Raw genomic sequence first — 25,017 nt, forward strand, 5'->3', positions numbered from 1 at the left:
GAGGAAGCCCCAGATCTCAGTAAACCTCCACGAAGACACAAGAAAGGCCAGGATGAGATTAAAAGACAGTTTTCTGCCATGTTAGGCCAGACCTTCATTAAGGTTCTTCCCCACCACGACTATTTGTACCCAACCTGTAGTAGCATTCCCAGCTCATATTGGTCTGATCAGCCACCATCAGACACATTGAAACTTAACTCTAGCAAAATGATGTCATTTTGGTCATCTTCGAGAATGAAGGACAACAATTAAACTCCACCAAGGGATCTAGCCACATTTCCACCTATCAGGGACCATCACTGCCCTCTTCAGGAAGTCTTCCCTGACTACTCATCCAATCAATTAATCAATCAGCAAATATTCATTAAATACCCTCTTTGTTCCAGGCTCTACTGAGTTTTCTTTCAATCTAATTATCAATCTACTATACAGTTCCCAGATGCGTGCACTGATCGAGTACTATCCAAATGTTGGTCTCAATAGTAGACACTTTTTGGTCATCCATTTTGGTTTTTTCTGTGTAGTTTTTTCATTCAGAACCTTCTAAGTAATCAGTAGTCACATTGAGGAGGATCTATAATGTCATCACACAATGTAATGGCTATGAAGCCATGGTTCTGCTCTACCAAATCTGGTCAGAAAACTTGTTTGCTAATTCCCTCCCATATTCCAATTAAGAATTCCCTGATGGGATTTTAATCATTTCTATAAAAAAATTATTATAAAGATGAGACCATGGGTAGGTGGACTTGTATTGCTGATGTCCCTTCATCCTTTTCTTGGGGAGTAGAATTGACATTTTCCATTTCCTGTAATATGTCATAAAACAATCCTTTCAAATGTGTGATGGTTGTCATTTTGATTTCCTCCATGTGGACTTGGTGTAGCCTAATTCATCCTGATGTTATTTTCATAAGTGGCATTTCGAATGCTTTGTGCCACATATCTGTGACTGAGGTCATTGTTATAGGTAGATTGACAAATTGGCTCCACATTTTTTCCAACCAGTTTCATCAGGGCAGCCTCTAGGGATGATGTTACTAAATCTGATAACATGCCAAGTTCTATCCACTATGCCATGGTGCCTCATCTGGATCACATCACACCTGTCAGATTGACTAACATGGTAAAACAGGAAGATGATAAATGTTGGAGAAGATGTGGGAGAGTGAGAACACTAATTCATTGTTGGTGGAGCTGTGAGCTGATCCAACCACTCTAGAGAGCAATTTGGAACTATACACAAAGGGCTACAAAAATGTGCACACCCTTTGATCCAGGAACATCAATTCTGAGGCTATATTCCAAAGAGATCATAAAAATGGGAAAAGGTCCCACATTGCAAGGCCAAGCAAAGTAGGCTCTTTTGCTGTTTTTGTTTTAGTATAATCAAGAAGTATAATGCTTTCATTTGAATGTGATTAAAGAAGATCTGCCTCACCCATTGATGGGCCTGCCCATTGAAGGAAGCTTGATTAGGGGAGTTGTTTTGTAGGAAGGTCCCAAGTACCTTTTGTTTTCTCTATTGAGGCACTGGGTCAGAGGGTCATTCCCTCTGGCTTTGAACAATGTATACATACTCTGAAGGTGAGGTTTTATTTTGGGGCTTAGTATTTGAAAGAGGCATTGTGTGCCAGATGAGATTCTGGGAAGCTGCTAAGGAGTCATCCAGCTTTGAAAACCCAGATGTTGGTGCTTCCACTTTGCTAAAGATATATGTGTATTAATAGTCAGGCAGGTTGGAAGCACTGTCTATTGATATTTGATTTATTTTGATTTTCTCTGATAGCTGTGCTTAATTAAAGTGATTGTCAACCCCTCAAAAGTTGCCTTTCCTTTTAAAGAAGTGTATCAAAGAACCTGTGATAGAAAGCCCCCCTGTGAATGTTGGGGTGCTTACTCATACATACATTTACAGCTCTTTTTGTGGTGGCCAAGAACTGGAAATCAAATAAATGCCTATCAATTGGGGAACGGCTGAGCAAGTTGTGGTATATGAATGTAATGAAATACTATATTGTGCTATAAGAAATGATAAACAGTCAGACTTCAGAAAAACCTGGAAAGACTTATATGAACTGATGTGGAATGAAATGAGCATAACCAGGAGAACATTATACATAGTAACAGACATTGTGTACAAGGACTATTTCTGATAGACTTAGTCCTTCACAGCACTGCAAGGACCTAAAACATTCCCAAAGGACTCTGTATGCAAAATGCCATTCACATCCAGAAAAAGAATGTAGAATCAGAATGCAGAATGAAGCAGACTGTCTTCTCTTGTGTTATGTTTTGTTTTGGTTTTTCTCATGGTTTCTCCCATTTGTTTTAATTCAATGCAACATGATTAATGTGAAAATGTGTTTAATAAGAATGGATGTGTAAAACCCCCTCACAAAAAAAAAAAAAAAAAAGGTGAGGCTATGAGGACCAGCTATGTGACAGGACTTTCTGAAGGTCACACAGTGACCAGCAGCACAGGTGAGCCTAGAACCTGGTTTCTTGGCACTATGGTATGCTCTTTCCATTAGACAACAGCAGTGTAGGGGCTTCTCTATATATGGCACTGGATTCAGAAGTCAGTTTGCTTACCTTAATGAGCCTAATGCTTGTTCCTCCAAACCACACCACACACTCTCCAGAGTACGTGAAAACACCACCACCACCATCATCATCATCATGCTCATCTACAGCCACACCTGCATCCAAGTCAGTCTTCCCTCATGCTCTCTATCCAAGATCTGGCTTCAGTTTCTGACTTAAAGCTATTTTCTACCTCTCTTTCTCCTTGCTCCATAGTATATTCCACCCTACTGTGTCAAAGACTAAATAAAGCCTCCTGAATGGCCCTACCTATGAACTTAAAAAGTAGATTCTGGGCCACTGTCAAAAGGAGAAGCTCCCAGGGAGAGCCAAGGAGCTACTGGGTACGCCTCACAGGGGCCCAATCCACAGCATTTAGCTATCTCTCCATGAGAACCCCTAGTACATCCTCCAGGGCCCACAAAAGAAATCCTAGGTCTGTTCCTGGTTTCCTAGGACTCAGCATCACTTCCTCCCAGCTCCTAAACTTGAAAGAGGGGGTAAAACTTACACAAAACCTTCACAGAACTGAGCACTCTGACTAGGGCTGACAAATTAACTTGGGGAAAGGAAGGAAATATTTTAGATATTCTGCTTTGTGAGGCTGTTCCTGCCTTCTCAAATAATATGTTAAATGCTTTGTAAAGTTGTAAGGTAAAGAGAAATGTAAGCTATTGGCATTATCATCATCATTACCCTTATCTTGTTCATCATATCATAAAGGTGAAAGGGAATGTCTGACTTATTTGTATTACACTGCTTCCTCCACTCTGTCTTCTAGCACTAACTAAATTGGACAGCTCCATATACTTTGAATTCAGCCTTCAATCTCCTGGCTCTGTGTACTTGGACAGGTGGCTCCCATTCCCCTGCCTAAAATACTTTTCCTTCTCAATTCCACCTCATGGAAATCTTAGTTCCCTTCAAGATTTCACTCCTACAAGAAGCCTCTCCTTATTCCCCCAGGTGAAAATGTCCTCTCCCCAGAGGCAGAAATGTCCTCTGCCCTTGGGGCAGAAAATTTTTATACCAGTGAATATCATCCAAGACTATGCTTCAGCCTCTGATCAGTCCAGCTACCAGTGATAGGAACAGCCTCACCGCAGGTTTAGTTACTTTCTTTTTATCTGTTTAGGAGGAAAATAAGTATATGCTTCCTTTCTCCCAGTCCTGCCATCTCCCTCAGAGATGGTCACATTTCTGTCTCCTAAATCACTTTGTATTTACATTCTAAGTACACACTGAATATCCCCTGAAAAAGCAGAGTGTAGAGTCTATTTCATTTCTGCCTTACTATTCCCAGTGTTTAGTACTGTGCCCTATAGAAAGGAGAGAGGAATAAACAGTGGGGGAATTTAAACACATAAGGGCCCAAAGGGACCATAGGTAATTTGCATGGAATAACAAGAGGAGTCAATAGATCGGAGGGCTTGGATCCAAATGTACATCTTCTGATACCAAGTCCAGGGACCTTCCTTCCTGACCACCTGAAAAGGGGAATGGCTTTGGGTGGCAAGAAAAGCTTTGTGAAAATAATCAACTCTCCTACTTTCAAAACATTTTAAAGTTTGTCAAGGCCATGTTTCCTTGGAGTCTGAGGTCTGCTGTTCAGTTCACCATTCCTAACTCTGTGTTTGAACATATTGCCCTCACCCCTGGTTTTCTCATAAATAAAATGAGGAGCTGAACTAGGTAATGTATGGACAGCTATGTTGTCCTTAAAATAGCCCTGAGAAGGTGACCCTTGAATAAAGTGGAGTAGAGTCCTTTGGACTGGTCTCAGTATCAGTTCAAGTCAGAGGGCCTGAGTTCAAATCCTCCCTCTTCCTTGTACCGCCTATGTGACCATGGAATAATTACTTCCATGGTCCTCAGTTTCCTCTCCTGTATAAAAGAAGGTTGGCCAAGGTGATCTCAGAGGCCAATTTCTAGGTCAGAACCTATGGTTTTATGACCCAAAGAATCAATGTTCATAGACACCTAGAGATGAAGAAAAGAAGCCCTACCTAGAGATGACAGGCATTAACCAAGGTGTTAGGAGGAGAGAGAAGAAGAACCCCTGGTTTCACAGGCTACAGTTTCCTCTTGCCCTGGCCCTGCCCTCTCAGGGCTATGGGGATGCCCATGTCCCTCTTCTTAATTCCTTGTTGTTCCCATGCCTAAGACTGACATGTCTCCCCAATTGACAGCTTGTGTTCTCCCCCGACCCTTCCCCTGCCAACATCATCATCACTAACATTTATATAGCACGTACTAAGTGCCAAGCACTAGGATAAACACTTTACAAAGATTATCTCTCTAATCCTCACAACAGCCCTGGAAGGGAGATATTGTTATTATCTTCATTTTAGAGATGAGGGAACTAGGGTAAACAGAGGTAAATTAACTTTCCTAGGGCCACGTAGCTAGTAAATTTCTGAGGCTGGATTAGAACTCAGATCTTCATGACACCATACCCAGTATTCTACCCAATGAACTGCCCATCCTCCTAGAAAGGATAGTACTTGCAATTCCCTTTATGGCCATTTCATGCTTTGGTGTCTCCAGTTCATTCCACATACTCTTAAGTACAGGGTCATGACAAGAGCTCCATCTGAGGAGTCAAGAAACTTGTGTTCAAGTTCTGTCTTTACCACCATGTAAAATCCAGCAAACAACTTCCCCTGAGAACCACTCTGTATATCTTATGCATCCAAGGTCATGTGTTTATGTGCTGTCTCCCCCATTAGAATGGGAGTTCCCTGCAGGCAAGGACTGGACTAAGCACAGTACCTGGCATAAAATATGCCTTTAATTAATGTGCTCTGACTGACAAACTGGTACACTGTGGCATCAAAGGAGAAAACTGGAATAATAATCTCAAAGTTTCATTTATGTTCTGACCTTCCCTGGTCTAAGACCCCTCCCAGTCCTGACATGCCCTGTTCTGAGGCCCCTTCCAGCTCCAATATTCTAAGTTCTAGTGTCCTGCAAAACTCTACCATTCTTTATGTTCTAAGCATCTCTTCACTCTAATACTTTCTTTAATACCTCAAGGATCCATCACTTTAATATTATTATAATTCCATTGAATATAAATCCTCACCCCACAATGTCCTAGCAAGTTAGTAGTCAGTATTAAGGAGTTATTCATCTGTCTGTCTGTCCACCTATTTATCTAGGATCAGGCAGCATCTCTGCCCTATAAACATAAGAGAGTGTTTCCCAGGCTCTTGGCACCAGCTGGAGCTCCAGGCCCTTACCTGGTATTACAGCCTTGGCTGTCTGGGCCCCCCATTGCTCTGCCTGGGTCACCTTGCTTCCCTGTTCTGTATCTTTCCCTGAACTCACCACCCACCTCCATTAGCATCTGGCTAGGAGCTCACCAGCAGCCTCTCCATTTGTCTCTACCCAGGATGAATTTCCAAGGGAAATAAACAAGAGTCTCAAATCTTACTTGGGAATCTAATTGTTATTACAGCTTTAAAAGAAACAAAACCTCATTTTCTCATGTTCCAATGAAATGTCACCCTAGAGCTTTCTGAGAAATTTCAAAATTATACATCGTTGAATATCAATCAGAACTTGCTGTGGATCATTATACTCCAGAGGTATTATATAGTTAGAGAATATTGAAACTGGAAAGACCCCTAAGATCAAATCTAATGGCTCAGATTGTGGATGAGGAGACTGAGACCCAGGAAGATTAAGTGACCTGGCCATGCTCAAACAGCTCAGCACCTTGGACCCGTGGAGGGAGCAGCACATGAAAGCAAGCAGCAGCATAGGGGAGTGAGCATTGAGCTAATAGCCAGAAGCCCCGGGTTTGAATTCTGCCTATGAAACCTTGCAAGAAGCACCTATCTTGAAGGACATTTCCTCCATACTTCAATGCCTGGCTCACAGGCACTCTTCTCTTCCTGATAGGACTTTGACGTATACATTAACATTTCTTCAAACACCCTATCCTCCCTGCTCCTCACCTCCCTCACTTGCCATAACCCCTTCTTCCCCAAAGCTTAGCTACACACAGTGATCATCATACCCTTCATTAGCAGTGGAGAACTCTTGACCTCGAGGTCAAGGGCAGATTGCCCAAGGATTGGTTTGGTGAAGTTTGGATTCACTCAAAGGGCTACTCTTGAGGACCTAGAGGGTCACATGTGGGCTCAAGTCCACAGGTTCCCCACCCCTAGTCTAGACAATCAACAAAATAACAAATTGAGCTCTTTGCCAATTTCTAAGGTGTTAATATTCACCCTGAAAATTTAACAATAAGCTTTCTGGTACCAGGAAGCACGGGTATTGAACAGACTCCTGGCAGGCAGGTTTCCTCGGTGGAAACAGGGATGGGGAGTCCAGCAGGTCTCCACCAGTCAGTGCTGGCTCCATCTCTATGGAGGTACCTCTGCTCTGTGCCTGAGATCACTTGGGAAATGATGTGCCAAACTGGCAAAGAAAAAGGCTTTGGCTAGAGCACCTAAGCTGCAACCCACAAGTGTGATCTTGAACAAGTCATTTCTTCACCTCTCTGGGTCTCAGTTTCATCCTCTGGAAAATACAAGAGGTGGCCCAAATGGTTGTGAGACCCCTTCTGGCTCTAGAGGGGCTGAGGATATATTTTCCTTTTGAAAACAGAACCTTTGCCTCGCATGGGCTTTAACGAAGAATGGGTTCCCACACTGAAGAAAGACTTAGGCCAGTAGTGGTAGAGAGACAGAAGAGGCCCCTCCATACAGATGAGAGAAGCTAGCCAGCAATGATTGCATACAGTGAGAAAATTAATAAATAAGTGAATGAATGACCAAATAAAACATTGATCAATCAATCAACCACTCAAAAAATGATAAAGAAGAAAATGAGGTGAGCCCAGGGCTAAAATGGAGCCATTTCCATTCCTGCCCAAGGGAAGGCAGGCAGAGAATTACAAGAAGGAGACTCAGTATTCTCCATTCCATGCCAACCCTTCTGGCTAATGCCCTGCTTGCCCTGGGCTGCTCACAGTGAGCATTCCCTGAATTGGCATCCTAAAGCCAAAGTGGTTGTGAGAAGCATTGGTGTCTGTTCCCAGCTGGGCCTTGGAGTTGTTGTTTGACATTGAGAAAGTCATATAACTTCTTCAATTTAGAAGAGATTCAGGCTCCCACAGCAGGGCCATTCGGAGGATTATGAATGAGATTTCATAAAGTGCTGGGACTAATGTCCTTGGAGGGAAGGGCAGGCCCAGCCTGATGAGGGGAAGGAGAGAGTACCACACACAGGGGGCCTTCTCCACAGCGAGGCTCTGTAGCATTCAACAGCACCCAGAGTTTCCTGTTGTAGTCAATTAATTCAACAAGACAGGCCATTTAATTACCTTGTTTCTGAAACGAGGTTCTTGGCTGGTAATCGGGAGCTCATTAGTCCTCCCTTGGATCGACCTGTCAATATGTCTTCTCATGCAGGTAGTGTCTCTCCAATAGTCACACCCAGCTTCATGTGGCTCATTGTGTGTATGTGTTTTCTGCGTAATTTGGCTTCAGGGCCAAATATAGATACTCTTGTGTGGTTTAACAGGGCAAGGGTCCAAGCTGGATCCCAAGGATACAGAGCAAAGATGAGACCTCCCTTCCCAAAGAGCGACCCTTCTCTTAGGAAAAATGGCTGATAAATAGCCAAGACATGTCACAAAATAGGATTTAAAGAAGAAAGTGGCACCTTGGAAGCCCGAGGAAAACTAGATCAAGAATCTCATCTAAGCAAAAACAGAAGCCCTTTGGAGGCAGGGACTAAGGAACATTTCCACCTCTATCAATGAACGCTGACAAAGATTGGGCAGTGGTTGACCAACTGTGAGTGGAAGGGTGTTTGGCATGGCAGAGAGAGGCAGGACTCCTGTACAGCTTCTGACCCATACTGGCTGGCAAGCCAGGGGCTTACCTTTCAGGGTCCCAGGACACTCAAAAGATTATAAATTGTTCTGCATTGGGGAAGTGGGATCTCCCTATTGGAAATTCAATCACACATCTGAATAAAAAAGAAACACATACACATATACATATATCTGTACTTATACATATATGTGTACATATGCATAGACATATATTTTATAGGCCAAGTAAATAAAATAACTAGAAATAATAATAATAATAATAATAATAATACATTTATATAGTGACGTAAGGTTGGCAAATCCCTTACATACATTATCACATTTGATCCATACAAGAGCCCTGGCTGGGGGTGGGGGGGGGGGCTATTCTCTACATTTCCAGATGAGGAGGTGAAGAGAGGGAGGCAGCAGGAATAGGGTGGTGAGAATACCCTTGTACTGTACCCTGCTCAGATCCAATGCCATGGGTTATGCTTAATTCAGCATCTTTTAGGAAGACAGTGTCAGTGGCCAGGGGGAGATGAGAAGGTCATCTGAAGATTGATTGGAAGGACAGGCATGTTTAGCCTGGAAAAGAGAAAGCTTGTGAGGATTGAGAGCTGTCTACAAGTATTTGAAGTATCCTGTGGAAAAGCGATGAAACTTGGTGTGCTTGGCCCTGGATGAGAGGACAAAGATGAAAGGTTGGAAATTGCAGAGAAGTGAATTCAGTCTCAGTATGAGGGATGTCTTTCTAAGGGAGGTGGAATGGGAAGGACTGCCCCTGGAGGTGGGCTTCTCCATCACTCACATCACAGCCCTGATGTCCCCCTGTAGGGGGTATTGTAGAGGATATTCTAAATGGGGAGTGGATGGGACTAGAGGCTCCTGAGGTCACTTCTGTCCCTGAGGTTCTGGGATTCTGGGGTCATGGATTCAGCGAAGGATTCCTGTGAACAAAGGCATAGTCTCTTGAACCCACCCTGTGGATGCCAAGACCAGGCCTCAGACTCTCCTTGAAGGTCCCAGTCCAGAGTGCCAGGGGCAAGCCCTCAAGCACAGAGGCACCAGGAGGGCCTATCAGGTACCCAGGTTGGGATATAAGGAAGGAGATGGAGCACATGGTGGGAAGCAGACTCAACAAATGGTGAAGCAGGAAGATGGAGGGAAGGAGCCGGATTTCCCAAGAACCACAGTCAGGTTTGTTCAGGTAACACTGGAAGCCCAGAAGGCCCAGTGAATATATATGTGTGCATGTTCACATACAAACATATAGAAATCAATATATGTGTATGTGGGTGTATATATAAAGGCATATATTTATATAGAATAAAGAAATAATGTGAGAATAACATATCTGGGTATATATGCGTTTTATATATACACACATATGCATATATTTGAACACATACATGTCTACATATGTGTATACAATATGCATACAGTAAATGATTATTGGGGAGAGAAAGAGAGAGACACATGATCTAAACCATGTGTGGGGAATATTCAGCCTCGAGGCCACTGAGTCCTTCTAGGTCCTCGGTGCACCTTTTTGATTGAGTCCACATTTTACAGAAGAAATCCTTTTATGAAGGGGGTTTGTTCTGGGAAGACTGGGTTCAGCCATAGGGCCACACTTGAGGACCTAAAGGTCCACATGAGGCCTCAAGGCCACAGGTTCCCCAACCTTTGATCTAAACCAAGTGAAGAATCCCAAGAGATGAGAGACAGATTTGCTATGCTGAATTCAGGGATATGGGAGGCCAGAACAGACTAAGGTCAGGAACAAAGGCAGTTGCCCTAAGGAGGGCTAACTTCATACTCACAGGCTTCATCAGGGCCATGACAAAGAAACTGCTGAGCAGCAACACAAAACAAGGGCCTTGGGTAGGTGGGTGGCTGCTTTCCCCCCATAATCTAATTCAGAGGATAATTCAATTAAGAGCAACATTTATTATAGCATTTCGGTATGTAGTTATGGGGTTCTAGATTCACAGCTCGAAAGAGCATGAAAGGTCTTTGTATTCAATGCCCTTAAGAGGAAACTGAGACACAGTGACTTGCCCAATATTCAAGAGAGCAAAAGCATAAGAGATGGGAGTAAAAGGCAGATCCTCTGAGTTGCTAGTCAATGCTGTGCCACACTTGAGTCTGTGGCTGCCAGCCAAGCAGCAAGCATTTCTAACACATCTTCTATGTGCCAGGCAGAGTGACAGGGGCTGAGGCTGTAAAGATAAAAAGGAAAGAGTCCCTACCCTCAAAAAGCTTACATTCTACCAAGAAATAGCACATACATGTGTCAATGTATGGAAATTAACTAAATACCAAGAACTTTCTGTGAGGAAGACACCACAGTTGGATGTGTGAAGATGAGTACTAGACTCCTGTTGAAGTTAATGTTGTAAGGCTGTCTTGGAGGACACTATGAAGATGCACATTTTTGACAAGGCCATTAGAAGTCCCATTAGGAGCCCAGAGTCCCAGGACAGGGAGAGATTGAACACTGGGAACAATGATGCATATTCAGGAAGTCAGTGTTCTACAAGACCTCAGGGGACAGACAGCTCACTATCAAGACAACCACCTGTGAAGTCCTCCACAGAGGAAGGAGTATTTGAGTTGCCATGGAAAGATAAGAAGGGTTACCCCAATCAAGGAGAGAAAGCAGTTGAACTGCAGGAAAAGAACAGCTGTTGCCACTGGGCCCAAGGATTGACTCTTTTTTATGCAGCAACAGAGAAAATGAGGAGAACTTGGATCTTGTATTTCCTCAAGTGTTCTCTTCAACTGGGATCAGTAGAAAGACCATTGGCCCTGGAGTCAGAGGGCTTCTGGAAAGCTCCCCTGCAGAAAACATTGTGTGTTGGACTGGGAGATGCTTGAGTCATACTTACAGATGGCAGGAAGGTCTCTTGGTGATGGTTCTGGGTCACCAGAACTTGGCACCACCTTCAGGGCCCTTCCCTGTCCTCTCAGGAAGGCATGAATAAATCAGAGGGTATGGGACCCCTCTAGGTGGGAAGACTGATACTATAGGTCTTACTCAACTGCAGCAGGGATCCTCCAGCCCCTTCCATATCAGAGCAGGCAGCTGGATCACAGATAGACTCATTAGTACTCAGTGCAATGATGGGGTCCCCTCCCTCCATCCCCACCTCCCTCAGCAAGGTCATTCTCTGACCCTTATTCCCTTTATTGCTTGCACACTGCAAGGAAAATGGAAAGACCATCTTCCCTCTCAGCTCCTGGTAGGCCTTCATCGCATTGATGGGGATATTAGAATAGTCTAAATCTTTTTCATTAAAACACAGCCTATTACTGTAGGTTAGGAAGAGACTATCACAGATGGGGATTTCAGCTCTGCAGTCTCATCCTCCGAATTATAGGAAAATGGAAGTCTTTCCATTTTCTCTACTCATGGGTAATCACACAACCGTGACTGGTAGGTCTTAATGAAAGGCCCCACCAACACCAGAGTGGACATTTGCTTTTTTGCCTTCAACAGAAAAATCCTGGTTCATTAGCAGTAGAAATCAGATATATCTGTCGACTGGGAGAATGCTTTGAATTCAATCCCGGGAGTAAAATGTCATAAATAGCTGTTAATCTGGGACTGTTTACTGAAAATTTAATGCCTGCAGAAAATCTATTTGTACCATCACAAATGTAATCATCCCTACTCGGGAGAAAGCAGTAAATGAGAGTGGTGATCTGGTCTGGGGTTGCCATGCAGGCTGAACCCCGTGCATAGAAAATGAACCTAATTAATGTTTATACGCTACCCACACAAGTAGATTTAAACACAACACAACATCCATTACAGGCACCAACTTCATCCACATGCCCAACTAAAGAAAGGAAATCTTTTTTTCTGTGATATTATTGGTAGTAAATATTGCTGCTATTAATATGCAGTCATAAAATATTTCCTAAACTCTCCTGATGAAAGGGGGTAATTACCATCATAGTTGTTTTATTGGATAATTTTGGATGTTTCTGGATGATAAAACAAGGGTCATTTCCAGAGAGAAGGGAAAGTATTCTTGGTACATGTAAATATGGACAATTCCATATCAACCAAGAGAATAGAGAAATCTCCTTAGTGATGGGCAAGTAAAGAGTATTTACCAACATGAGATTTAGATTGAAGATTTTTGTTGTCATTGTGATTGAAAGGGGAAAAGCCTTTATTATGCCCTAATTGCATGCAAGAATCTCTGCTCTGTGTTGCATATATAAAGGAGAAAAACAACCCAGCGACAGGACTATAACTTTAGAACAGGAAAGAATCTCAAGGACCACGCCCCAATCCCAACCCCTCATTGGACTGATGAGGAAAGTGAGGCAAAAAAGATGACTTGGCTTGCCGTCAGTCACGTAGGTGGCTAGGCTGGGACTTGAACACAGTTCCACAGGCACCAAGGCCAGGATTCTCTCCACTCTGCCCCTCAATCTGGAGTGCAATTCCTCTCTTCATTTTCCTTTCTACAATAGGGAAATTGGAGGCCAGAGGATTGCCATCATACTTAACCCATCAATCATTATGTGTCATTTTGGGTGGAGTCAGGATAAGGGAAAACATGGGATTGAGAGTCACTGCTGGGCTCAGAAAACCTCTTGGCCAGGGTGACCCTTCAGCCAGAGGCACTCTTGAGTGACATTGTCTCCCAGCATTCTCTGTAGGGTAAGAAACACTCCCTCACTCTCACCCCCACAGACACAAGGACAGAAGCCAGAACTCTTGATGCAAGAAGAGAAGAGATATTTGGCTACAAAAGCCGTCATTATCCTGTTTCCTCATCACTTTGTCTCCTTTTCTCTTAAATTAGAGGGAAGCATCTGAAAGGTGCCTGCCAGCCCTAAATTGATGTCCCAATGACCCGGGCTCCATACTGCACCTGGCATCCCTGCTGAAACTATCTTAGCCCTATAGGCAATCAGCGTAATTCAGTGTAATCCAAATCAGGATAGTTGGCATTGTTCTAGAGGCAAACAGGACTGGCTAGGAGCCCACAGGTCTCCTAAAGAGGCACAAGATTTGCTTGGGTCACAAAATAGGGTTAGGGGTGGATAGAGTAGATGACAAACTATGGTGCAAAACGAACCAGTCAAGGGTATTGAACTGTAAGCCTTTCATATATGAACCTATAGAACCAAGACTTGGATTTGGAGATGTTAGCTGCCATGGTGGGCAATGTCATCTGCATTATCCCCTGCAATTCCCCATCCATCTGCCTACCTCAGCTCTTCACCCTCTGGAGGCTAAAAAAATTCTGGTCCCTGTGCTCCATGACATCCTTTTAAAACCTTGAAGTCATCATCGTGACCTTCACTCCTCCTTTTCCGGGCCACTTACTGAGGTCTGCTGCTAGCCTCTCCCTAGCCTGTTTGCCATGCATACTTCCATGGGATGTCTCCTCAGCTTGAGTTCCTTTCCTTGGAGTATATTCATGTGCTTACACAGAGCTCCAGGGATGGGTTGACCAGGCCAAAGGGAGTTCTAGACACTCATCATTACTTGATGCAGAATCAGGTAGATCTAGTCCAAGATCTTTCTGCTTACCCCAAGATACTCTCTCCATCTGACCTCAAGGACTTATTGATGGAATTCCTAAGGCCAACGCAAAAGCATAGAGTGGCTTAATTTCTGTATCTGTCTGTCTCTGTCTCTGTCTCTGGGTCTCTCTCTCTCTCTCTCTCTCTTTCTCTCTCTCTCTCTCTCTCTTTCTCTCTCTCTCTCTCTTTCTCTCTCTCTCTCTCTCTCTCTCTTTCTCTCTCTCTCTCTCTCTCTCTCTCTCTCTCTCTCTCTCTCTCTCTTTCTCTCTCTCTCTCTCTCTCTCTCTCTCTCTCTCTCTCTCTCTCTCTCTCTCTCTCCCTCTCTCTCTCTCTCTCTCTCTCTCTCTCTCTCTCTCTCTCTCTCTCTCTCTCTCTCTCTCTCTCTCTCTTTCTCTTCACACACACACACACAGGCATATACACTCACATATAGACAGATGGATATAATACACACAGCAGCAGCAGCAATGGCAGTTTCCATTTCTGTGATGGTTTAGGGTCTTTACAAAGCACCTGCTTTCCTCCCTGCGTGATAGTCATCTCAAGAGGCCTCCACCCCTTCTCTCTCCCTTCCCAATAACAGATAAAGCAGCTTTTTTATTATAGATGAAATACACAGACAGGAGCCAGACCGCCTTCACATACCCCTGTTCCAGTCCTTCCTCCCCTGCCCTAAGCCAGAGGCCTGATGTCTCACTGTTTATCTAATATTTCCATGAACCCAAAGGAAGATATGGGGGCAATTAATATTTTTCAGTAAATGTTTTGTGTGCCCCAGTGGTATTTCATGGATGTGATTAAAAATAACTCATTTAATGTAATCTAACATGAACAAATATGGGAAGACAAGATTAAATGAAATGCCTTCCCTGTGGACAAAGTATTCTGAAGGTCACCACCTTACTAGCAATGCCAGGGGGTCCTGTACTGGTGCCTAAGGATTCAGGCCTGGCAGAACAACCTCACAGGTAACAACACTTCAATGAGCCCATAAGCATTTATTGAGTGGCTACTATGTGCCAGGCACTGTGCTAAGTGATGGAGATGTAAAGAAAGGTGGGAGACAGTTTCTGCCTTCAGAGAGCTCACACACTGATGGGTGTGGCAACCTGCAAACAGCTGTGTACAGACAAGATCAAGACAGAATAAGTAGGGAATTAAATAAAGGCAAGTCACTATCATTGAAAGAGATTGAGAAAGTCCCTGTAAAAGAGAAACATTGAACTGTGGCTTCAAGGAAGCCCAGAGACAGAGATGAAAAGAGAGAACATTCCAGGCATGGGAGACAGCTAGAGAAATTGCCCAGAAAGGGAGGATGGAGAGTATTGTGGAAGGAAGAGCAAGGAAGTCAGTGTGACTGGTCTGGAGAGCACATGGGGAGACCAGAATGGCTCATACGGGATTTAAGGGAGGAAGGGGCAGAATATAAAGGGTTTTGAATGCTGAGCACAGGATTTTATATTTGATTCTGGTGGTGATTGGGAGTCAAAGGAGTTTATTGAGTAGTGGCAGGAATGGAGGTGTCATGATCAGATCTGCACTTTTGCAAGAGGAAATGCTGTTCTCTAAAAGAAGCACCCAATCTCAGGTGGCTACAGGTCTTGACCCAGGGACACCAGAGAGAAGTGAAGACATTTCACCATTTGCTGACAATGATTACCACTCAAAATGCCAATTGATTGAATGGTTGTTTCCTAGTCTTAGCAGTGTATATTGTGCCTAAAGACCATGCATCACATGCCCTTCCCCTGAGTCTCATAGAATACCTCACTCCCTTTAAGATGCAGCTTCATCTTTGCTCAGTCAGTCAACAAGCATATCGTAAGCCCCTACTATGTGCCTGGTCCTGTGCTGAGGGCTGGGGATACAAATAAAAGTAAGACACATCTCTACGCCCTAGGACCATCCGGTCTAATATTGGAGACAACCTATAAACAATGGTGTACAAACCAGAGATAGAATAAATTAGAGACAAGCAATTGGGAGAAGGTACTGATCCACTAATCTTCTGCTTGGAGTCTCTCTGGATACTCACCCAAGGCTGAGTGTTCTCCATTGCAAATGACCTTGTACTGAATGACTGTAGTTATTTGTATAGATTCTCTTTCTGTCTCTGTCTGTATTTGCTGTACATACATACAAATGTGGCTGGCTTCCCCATTAGGATGCAAATTCCTTGCCAGTGAGGATTTTTTTTTTTATTCACTGTATCTGTATCCCCAATGTCTCGCACAGTACCTGGCATAGGACGAACTTTTAATAAAAACTTGGTTGATTGATTGATTATGTCTCCCCTGGTTTACTCAGATCATAGGAGAAAAGAGTTCTAGAAAATCAAGAAAAATTTTCCAGATAACCAGACTCCTCAGAGCTGAACGACTTTGCCAAACAAGGATCTCACTGGACTTTCTTGTTCCTCTGTCACTACATTCAGCTCAGAGGTGTGAGGGCAGAAGTTGCTTTAGAGAGTGAACACGGGTCCCTTCTGAGGAAGGCTCAGACCTCCTCCTCTAGACTTTGACAGCGGTTGCTGCCTTTCTGATGCACAAAAGGCTTGCTCATTGATCTCAGCAGGGTCTCTTCTTCACTTGAAACATTCACAGTTACTTCAACCATGCCTCCTGTGGAAGGAGCTCAAGACTTTCATCATCCCTGGGTACCCACCTCTATCCTCTCTCCAATTTATTAATGCCCATCCCAAACCATGGTTCCACCTCAAACCAGGGGAGACAATCAATCAACCATTCCACCAGATGGCATCTAAGCAAGGCAGAGGACAGTCTGGCATCCCTTGTCTCACCCACCATACTATTGTTATATGCCCCCAGAGAGCCCTGAAAATGTTCAAAGCTCCAAACCTCCATGTCTGCTTCAGCTGGTCTCCTGTAGTTTACAATCACTATTCCCTGGGAATGACTCCCCGGGAAACAACTTCCTCACAAAAGTCTCGCTTAGGAGTTTTTATGATTCCGGCAGTTCATCCATCTTCCAAACATGTCAAATATTGGCTGGGTACAAAAGAAGAAGAAAGAAAGAGAGAGAGAGAAAATAGAAAACAATGTCAAGGAAATCACCCTTCATTCTCTCACAATCAAAGAAACAAAACTGCATGGATTTTGAAGGCAAAAGAGGATTTTTTTTTAAGTTAGCCTCCTTTCCACAGAATTACCTGCGCATATCTCTCTCTTTTGTCGTTCAGCATTCTTCAAATAATCAGAGGCCCTAGAAGGGCATTTGGCTCCTTCTTCCATCCCACTCTTCTCTCTTGCCAAGGTCACGACAGGCATTAGTTATGTGTCATCAGTAAGAAAAGAGAAATGTTTCTAGAGGCTTCCTGTGCCCCATTTCCAGGTAAGGTTGCAGGAAGGAGAGAACTAGTCTTTGTGAGAAGAATAGAGAGGCTTTCTCTGGCTCCCCAGGTGCACCTGAAGGTCCATTTCTCCATTCTCTTGGTCAATATGGGCTTGTCCATATTTACATTACCCAATACATTACTTCTCATCAGACATTAGGGAGAGGTCCTCCTGGATCACAAAATGGCATTTGAGAACCACATCTACCAGCTGGTAGGACAGGAACTAAAATCAGGAGGAGCTAAGTTCCAATCAGCTTCAGAAACCTACTAACTGTTTGACCCTGGGAAGGTCACATAACCTCTGTTTGCCTTGGTTTCTCAAATATTAAGAGGGGATAATAATAACATCTACTTTCCAGTATTGTTGTGAAGATCAAATGAGATAGTATCACTAAATGGCACATTGAAGGTACTTAATAAATTCTGTTTCCTTCCTTCCTACTTGATCCCCATCTTGGGGTTCAAGACATTATGAGAAAAAGAGGTTATTGGGAAGCCAGAGAGGCATGTTTTCTGGAAGCCATGTCTGTATCTCTAGTGTGATCTGATAGAACAGAAGATCCTCAAAGGCAGGAGCTGTATCCTTTTTGCCTTTGTACTTCAGCACCTAACATGATGCCTAGCAGATAGGGAGCCATTAATAAAAGTTTGTTGATTGATTCAAGCCAACTGGCCATATTATGTGGTACAAAGGTTGAAATTACTATTAGAATACATAAGGTCCAAATCCCAAGATATGAGTCATCTCATTTATATAATCCTCAGTTTTCTCATCTGCAAAATAGAAATAATACTGCCAAAATCCACTTTATAAAACTGTTGTGAGGAAGGTATTATGAGATCCAACTCATAGCAGTTAATAGGTGCCAGACTCCATCAGTATCTCCTCCAATCAATGATCTGAAAAGTCTAGACTTTTGGATCCATAACTTCCCTTTCCTCCCCTCCCTCCCACACAAATCCATGGGAGTTCCACCTAAAGGTTCCATCCAAGTATTCCACACCACCACATTTCAAGAAACTCAGGAAGTTTACTTCCTTCACACTATTTCACCTATGCCTTTGTCCCCCCAGGCCTGGAATGTTCTCCCTCTCTGGATTTATGTTCAGAATTCTCCCCATCCTCCAAAGTCATTATAAATGCAAACTCTGAAAAACCATTGCTGACTTCCCCAAGAGCAATGATCCCTCCCAGACTTCATCTAGCATTTCCTGTGCACCTCTCTGACAGGTTATTCTGTAATTTCATACATTGCTGAAACTTTGAAGGCCTTCAGAGTACTTTGCACACACCCACTCATTTGATCCTCACACCAACCATGTAAGATAGGTGCTATTATGATCCCTGTTTTACTTATGGGACAACCCAGACTCAGAGGGATTACATGATTTAGCCAGAGTCTAGAGTAGTAAGTATCTAAAACAGAATTTGAATCTCCTTCCTCCTGCCTCCAAGTCGAGTGTTCTATCTTCTAGCTCAGGTTGATAAGATTCACCTAAAGTTGAAATGTGTGATATGTTTGAAAATCAAATCATGCATTTCAACTTTAGGTGAATGTTATCCTTTGATAAGACCAGTAGTAATTATGAGCAGTTATTTAGCATCTTAATGGTTTCAAATTATTTTTTTCATACAGACAGCAATTCACAAGTCCTAAAGTACTCTGGTGGTGCTCTTTCTGTACTACTGTATTGATCTGTACCCTGAAAATTATACTTTACAAGCCCCCACTGGTGTACTCCCCTCAACTCTAGTCAGGTAGAGGAAACTCTGCCAAGCCTAGAGGCCTGTATTGGGCTACCCAAGTCTTTCTTACCTCACCTCCCGAGGTCTTCGGCTGGCCACGCCGGATGCACGTATGAGAGAAAGGACGTTCCAGAGTCAAACAGGGGTTGAGCTTTATTACAGGGTTTCGGTTACAAGTGCAGGGGGGTCTTCCTTAGGAGGAAGAGGGGGAGATTTCCTAAGGAGGCTAAGCTTAAGGGATTGGAAGTAGAAGTACAAGCGGGGAGAGAGGGGGAGGGGAGAGAGGAAAGAAAAGAAGCGGAGCCCTACTTTTCTCTTTGGCTCCACACGTGCTAAGAGAGCTTTTAGGCTTCCTCAATCCTACTTAATCTTCAGCCACACAGTTTGCATCTCAATACCGTGCTGTTAGGTAACTAGGTGTGCTCCAATCCGGGACGATCTCGAGGGCAGGGAGACTCCACCCATCAGGTATCTCCGGGGGAGAGGCGGAAATACCCGAGCTAGCCGAGCTAGCTCGGTCTGACCTTCTCGAACCCCCGCTGTTCATGGAGGGCCTCGTAAGACTCTAAGATTTAGAAGTCCCACTTTTACCTGCCCGAGACTGTCCACACGGAATTGAGCTTCCAGTCCCAACAAAACTCTAAGCTCAAGAACAATATTTAATGAAATATGATGAGAACAGCAGAATTCCAGTACTTTCTCCATCAGGCTTAAGTGGCTCTTGCCAACATACCAGTAGAAGAGAAAAAGACACTTCTGAATCTTGTAGAGTGTCAGGACCACTAATATACTGGAGTTACCCCTGCTAATCATAACCTCACGGTATCCCCTATCTCTGCTCCACTGGCTGTGGCTTGACTTGGCAGTACATTGGTCCCCTGGTCATGTGGTCACTACCAGATATTGCTTGGCTGCATTCTTTACCACCCCAAATTTCTGGCTTAGCTGAAATCCTTGGCTAGGGTATTTCTAGGGTGTTCCAATAGGAGCAGGTGCCCTTACTCTAGCATTTCAAGGATTGAGGTATGAGATTCTCAATGGGTTTGCCTCGCTATTGCTTCTGACAAGAATGGATGATTCCAGAATCTTTGCCAAATCTGTTGCAATTTTTATATATTTGTTGTCCTTGTGCCAATTTAACTTATGGATACTCTAATACTATATGTCTTAGACTGTCTATCATGTAAAACTTTATGGATAGCGCTTCCACTTCTGTGGCTTGTGAATATTTTATGTGATATTGCTCATAGCCTTCCCATCCTCCAGACTTTGTCCTGTGGTCTGGAGTAATGATTACATTGGTGTGAGGACCTCCCTCTACAGATACAAGTCAGCAGCTGTTCTGCCTTGACTGAAGACCTGAAGAGTGAAGTGGAGTGTTGAGGGATGGGTAGCCAATAAGCATGAGCCAGACCCTGAGCTTGGGAACCTCTGATTACAAGGGCAGCTCTCTCTCCCTTAAACTGCACTGTTTCCCAACTTCCTCCAGGGTATTTTATAATGTGTTTGTATTGTAAAATGACCTTTCGTCTTCTACAATTTTTCTCTCCTTGGCAAGCATAGCCCAGGTTTTCTTGCTAAGATAATTAGTTTCTGGGTTTTTTGGCTTCTTTTTTGTGACAACAACTTTGCCTTCCTTAAGCTTTTTAGGAAATGGTGATAATGCAGCTCAATCTTTCTGCCTGGGCATAGTTCCCTGCTTTTCACAATGGCTGCTTGTTTGAATGGATCAGATTGAATTCATCATACTTCAATGGTTCTGTGTCTTCACATTTTTTCCTTCTTCACATTTGCTGTCTATTTTTATCTTTGTTATTTCTAGTCCATAGTAGGACTACCCACAGATGGCAGATTCTGACGTGTCTCTCACATCCTTTCCTAGTCCTTTCCTGTTTGGTAAGATGGTCAATTTCAGTTTTTACAGTGTTGTTCCAGTTGGTCCAGCACCATATGGCTCTTGTTTTGAAGAAATATTCACCATTTCTAGGCTTGAAGTTTCCAGAGAGTTAATTAACCTTTTACTTCTCTTCTTCCTTAAACAATAATCAAATTTTCCAGTGTACTCTTCATCAACATGCCATGCACTCATCAACTTGTGAAGCCATGGAATATCAAAGCTTATAGTGACTTCATTTGGCGAACTTATCATTTTATCCTTTCCATATCTCTGCCTCTTCACCCTCTGTAACAAATGGTGCTCTCATCACTATGGTCTCCCCATCTATGGTCATTTGGAATACTTCATGCTGAGGTATTCAAATATATCTGGGTAAGAATCAGTTGTGGGTCCTAGACTGTATACCTAACAGAAACAAGCAGCGGCAACCACAACAGTATGGATCAGACTCCAGAAAGTAGAAAAAGACCTTAGATTCCAGGAACAAGGTGGGATTTCAGGTCCAGGTTCTAGCCCAGTTTGAAGCACGCAAAGAAATATACAGAGCAGGAATCTCAGTAAAAAAGGGAAGCCAACAGCTCCCTCTGAACTAGCAGAATTGGTTGGCTAATAGTGGCTGATAGCAGCAGTGTGCTCTTTCACAGACTCAAACTCAGGTCGAAAACTTGCAAAGCTCAAGTTGGGGGTGGGGAAAAGCCTTCAATCAGACACTGACATGGATCAGACCACTTTGGAATCACTGACAAATTGCACGCCTTTAGGTTCAGTTGTCCCTAAGGGCCTGAATAATGAAACACTCAATAATTCCACAAAAGCTATAGCAGGATCAGCTGAGATATTTCTTTCAGATATGTGTTCAGAGACCAACACTAATGTAAAGTCTGTAGTAAGAAAGAAGTCTAAGAATGAGCAAATAAGAAAAGAAGAAAAGTCTCCTCATAAAAAACTGTTATATTAATAGGGATGTTCAAGACACAAACCCAGAAGAAAAAAATGACTCCAGAACATTATAAAGTAAAGTCTCAAAGTAAAACAGCATGGGCACAAATACAACTAGAATTCCTGGAAGAGATAAAGCAAGAGTTTTGTTTTGTTTTGCTTTTTTAAGTTAGAAATGTTCTTAATAAGTAAAATGAGATCATTATAGGAGAAAATCAGTGAGAAATTAGGGCTACGGAAGAAAGATTTGGAAAGAGAATTAACAGCTGATTGTTGATTGATTCCAGTCAACTAGCAAAGTTACTATTAGAATATATAGTTCCAAATCCCAAGATATGTCATCTCATTTATATAAGCCCCAGTTTTCTCATCTGTAAAATAGAAATAATACTGCTGAAATCTACTTTATAAAACTGTTGTGAGGAAGGTATACAATGTTGCTCAAGAAAGAAGCACTCTAAAAATTAGAATGGACCAAAGAATCCAAAGATTACATGAGACCACAAAATATATTGAAACTGAAGTCAAAGATGGAAAATAGAAGTATATTTAAGCCATCTCAGAACAAAAATAACTAACGTGGAAAACAGATCGAGGAGGAAAGCAAGAAGAATCATTAGACTACCTAAAAGCTATGACCAAGGGGAAAAAAAGAAACTAAATATCTTATTTCAAGAAATATTAAAATTCCCTAGATGTGGAGCATTCCCTAGATGAAAGGGCAAAGAACCTGCCTGTCATTATCTGAAAGAAATTACAAAGCAAAAACTTACAGAAATATCATAGCCAACATCCAGAACTTCTAGGTCAAATTAAAAATAATGCAAGCAGCTTAAAAGAAAAAAAAATAAGCTCAAGAACAGAGGAGCCACAGTCAAAATCACACACGATTAAGCTGCTAACACTGTAATGGAGCAAAAAGCTTGGAATGGTACTCAATAAAGCAAAAAAAGGGTTACAACCAAGAATAACTTACCTAGAAAAAAATAAGCATAACCCTACAGAGGAAAATGGATCTGTAGTGAAGTAGGAGACTTTCAAGCATTCTTGATGAAGTCAGAGCTGTGCAGAAACTTGGATTTTTAAACACAGTAGTTAAGATAAATATAACAAAATTAATGTGAATGAACAATGATTAATGACTAAATAAGCATAAACTGCTTATATTCTCATATGGGGAGATGACATACATACCTACATACATATGTGTGTATATATATGTGTGTGTGTGTGTGTGTGTTTCCTCTGAACTGTATTATCATTAGGAGTCAGAGAAGGAGTCTAGTTAGGCAAAATTAATGATGAAGTGGTTTTGTTAATCTTCATGATAATAAAAGAAAAATAGAAACAAAGGGAAGAAGAATATACTGGTATGGGGGTAGGAAAATTAAGGAAATTACTTAACATAATTTGGGAGAGCTGGAAGAGGTATATATAAACAAGGAAAAGTGGGCAGAGGAACAGCTGACCCTTGAACTTCACTGTTATCTTAACTGATCAAGAGATAGAATACGGACATATAGAGCTGAGTACAGAATTACATTTCACTGATCAAGGAACTAGGAGGGAAAGAGAAAGGAGAAGGAAGGATTATAGGGAAGGCGCGTTAAAAGAGGAATTAGTCCTAAGAAAACAAAGTCTAAGGACACACAAAAAATGCATAGCTCTTTTTGAGGTGTCAAAGAATGGAGATCTAAGGGAATGTCCATCACTGGAAAATGACTGAAAAGGTTTTAGTGTATAGGTATAATGGAATGCTGCTGTGTCATAAAAAATGATGCTGATGGTTTCAGAGAAATATGAAAAGACTTGTACGAACTGATGTAGAATGAAGTGAACAGAACCAGAGGAACAATGCATACAGTGACAAAAATCACAACTTTGAAAAACTTGGGAACTCTCATCAGTGTAATGAGCAACCATGATTCCAGAAGACTAATGATGAAACATGTGACCCACCTCTCTAATAGTAAGGTGAAAGATTTGAAGTGCAAAATTTAGAGGTAGATAGATAGGGAAATGGATCGATGGATATATGTGGATAGATAGATAGATAGATAGATAGATAGATAGATAGATAGATAGATAGATAGACAGACAGATAGATAGATAGATAGACAGATAGATAGATAGATGATAGATAGATTATTTTAATTCTCAAGTCTCACCCCTCTCTATCAGATATATGTACATACATACACACCTATGTTTGTATATGGATATGTTCTGTATATATGTGCAAATGTATGTTTATGTAGTGTATGTGTGTATTTCTTTTAGATATAGTCAGTACAGAAATTTGTTTTGCTTGACTATATTCGAATCAAGGGGTTTCTTTTCTTCCATTCTCAATGGAGGAGGGACAGGAGAGAGATGGTAGACATTTGTTGACAGAAAAAAATAAAATAATTTTAAAAAAATTAAGTGGAGGCTAAATGATCACTTCTTAGGTATACTGGAGAAGAAATTCTTACTTGGTATGGGGTAAACTAGTTAGTTGTCTTCTGAGGGTCTATACAGCTCCAAGACTTTGTGAGTTATCTCAATATTGAATGTACATATTACTGTCTTTCATCATTCCCTTGTGTGGTCACATGAACTTGGGGTCCTGTAGGCTTTCCAAATACCCATAAAAGACACCTCAGGTAGTTGTTACTACTGAAGTCTTGCTTAGCTGATTTTGTCATTTACAATAGAGACTTTTCTAGAAGAATAAGTAATGACAATACTAATAATGAAATCACAGACTTAGAGATTATCTTGTCCAACCTGGACCTCAACAGGAATCCCTTATGTATTTTAAAAAAGGATTGATCCAACCTCTTTTTGAAGACTTACAATGAGGAGTCTCAGATTTTTTATCTATAAAATGTGGATAATAATAACTATAAAAATACCAGAGGCAGTTGATGACACTAAGGTTAGAGGGCTGGGCCTGGAAATCAGGAAGACCTGAATTCAGATCTGATGTAAAACACTTCCTACTAGTTTTGTGAAGTTGGATAAGTTACATAATCTGTTTACTTAAGTTTCCTCAACTGAAAAATAAGGATAAATAATAGCACCTACCTTGCAGGGTTATTGTGAGGATGAAATGAAATGATATG

Source organism: Notamacropus eugenii, chromosome 3 (assembly GCF_028372415.1).
Source record: "Notamacropus eugenii isolate mMacEug1 chromosome 3, mMacEug1.pri_v2, whole genome shotgun sequence".
NCBI lineage: Eukaryota > Metazoa > Chordata > Mammalia > Diprotodontia > Macropodidae > Notamacropus > Notamacropus eugenii.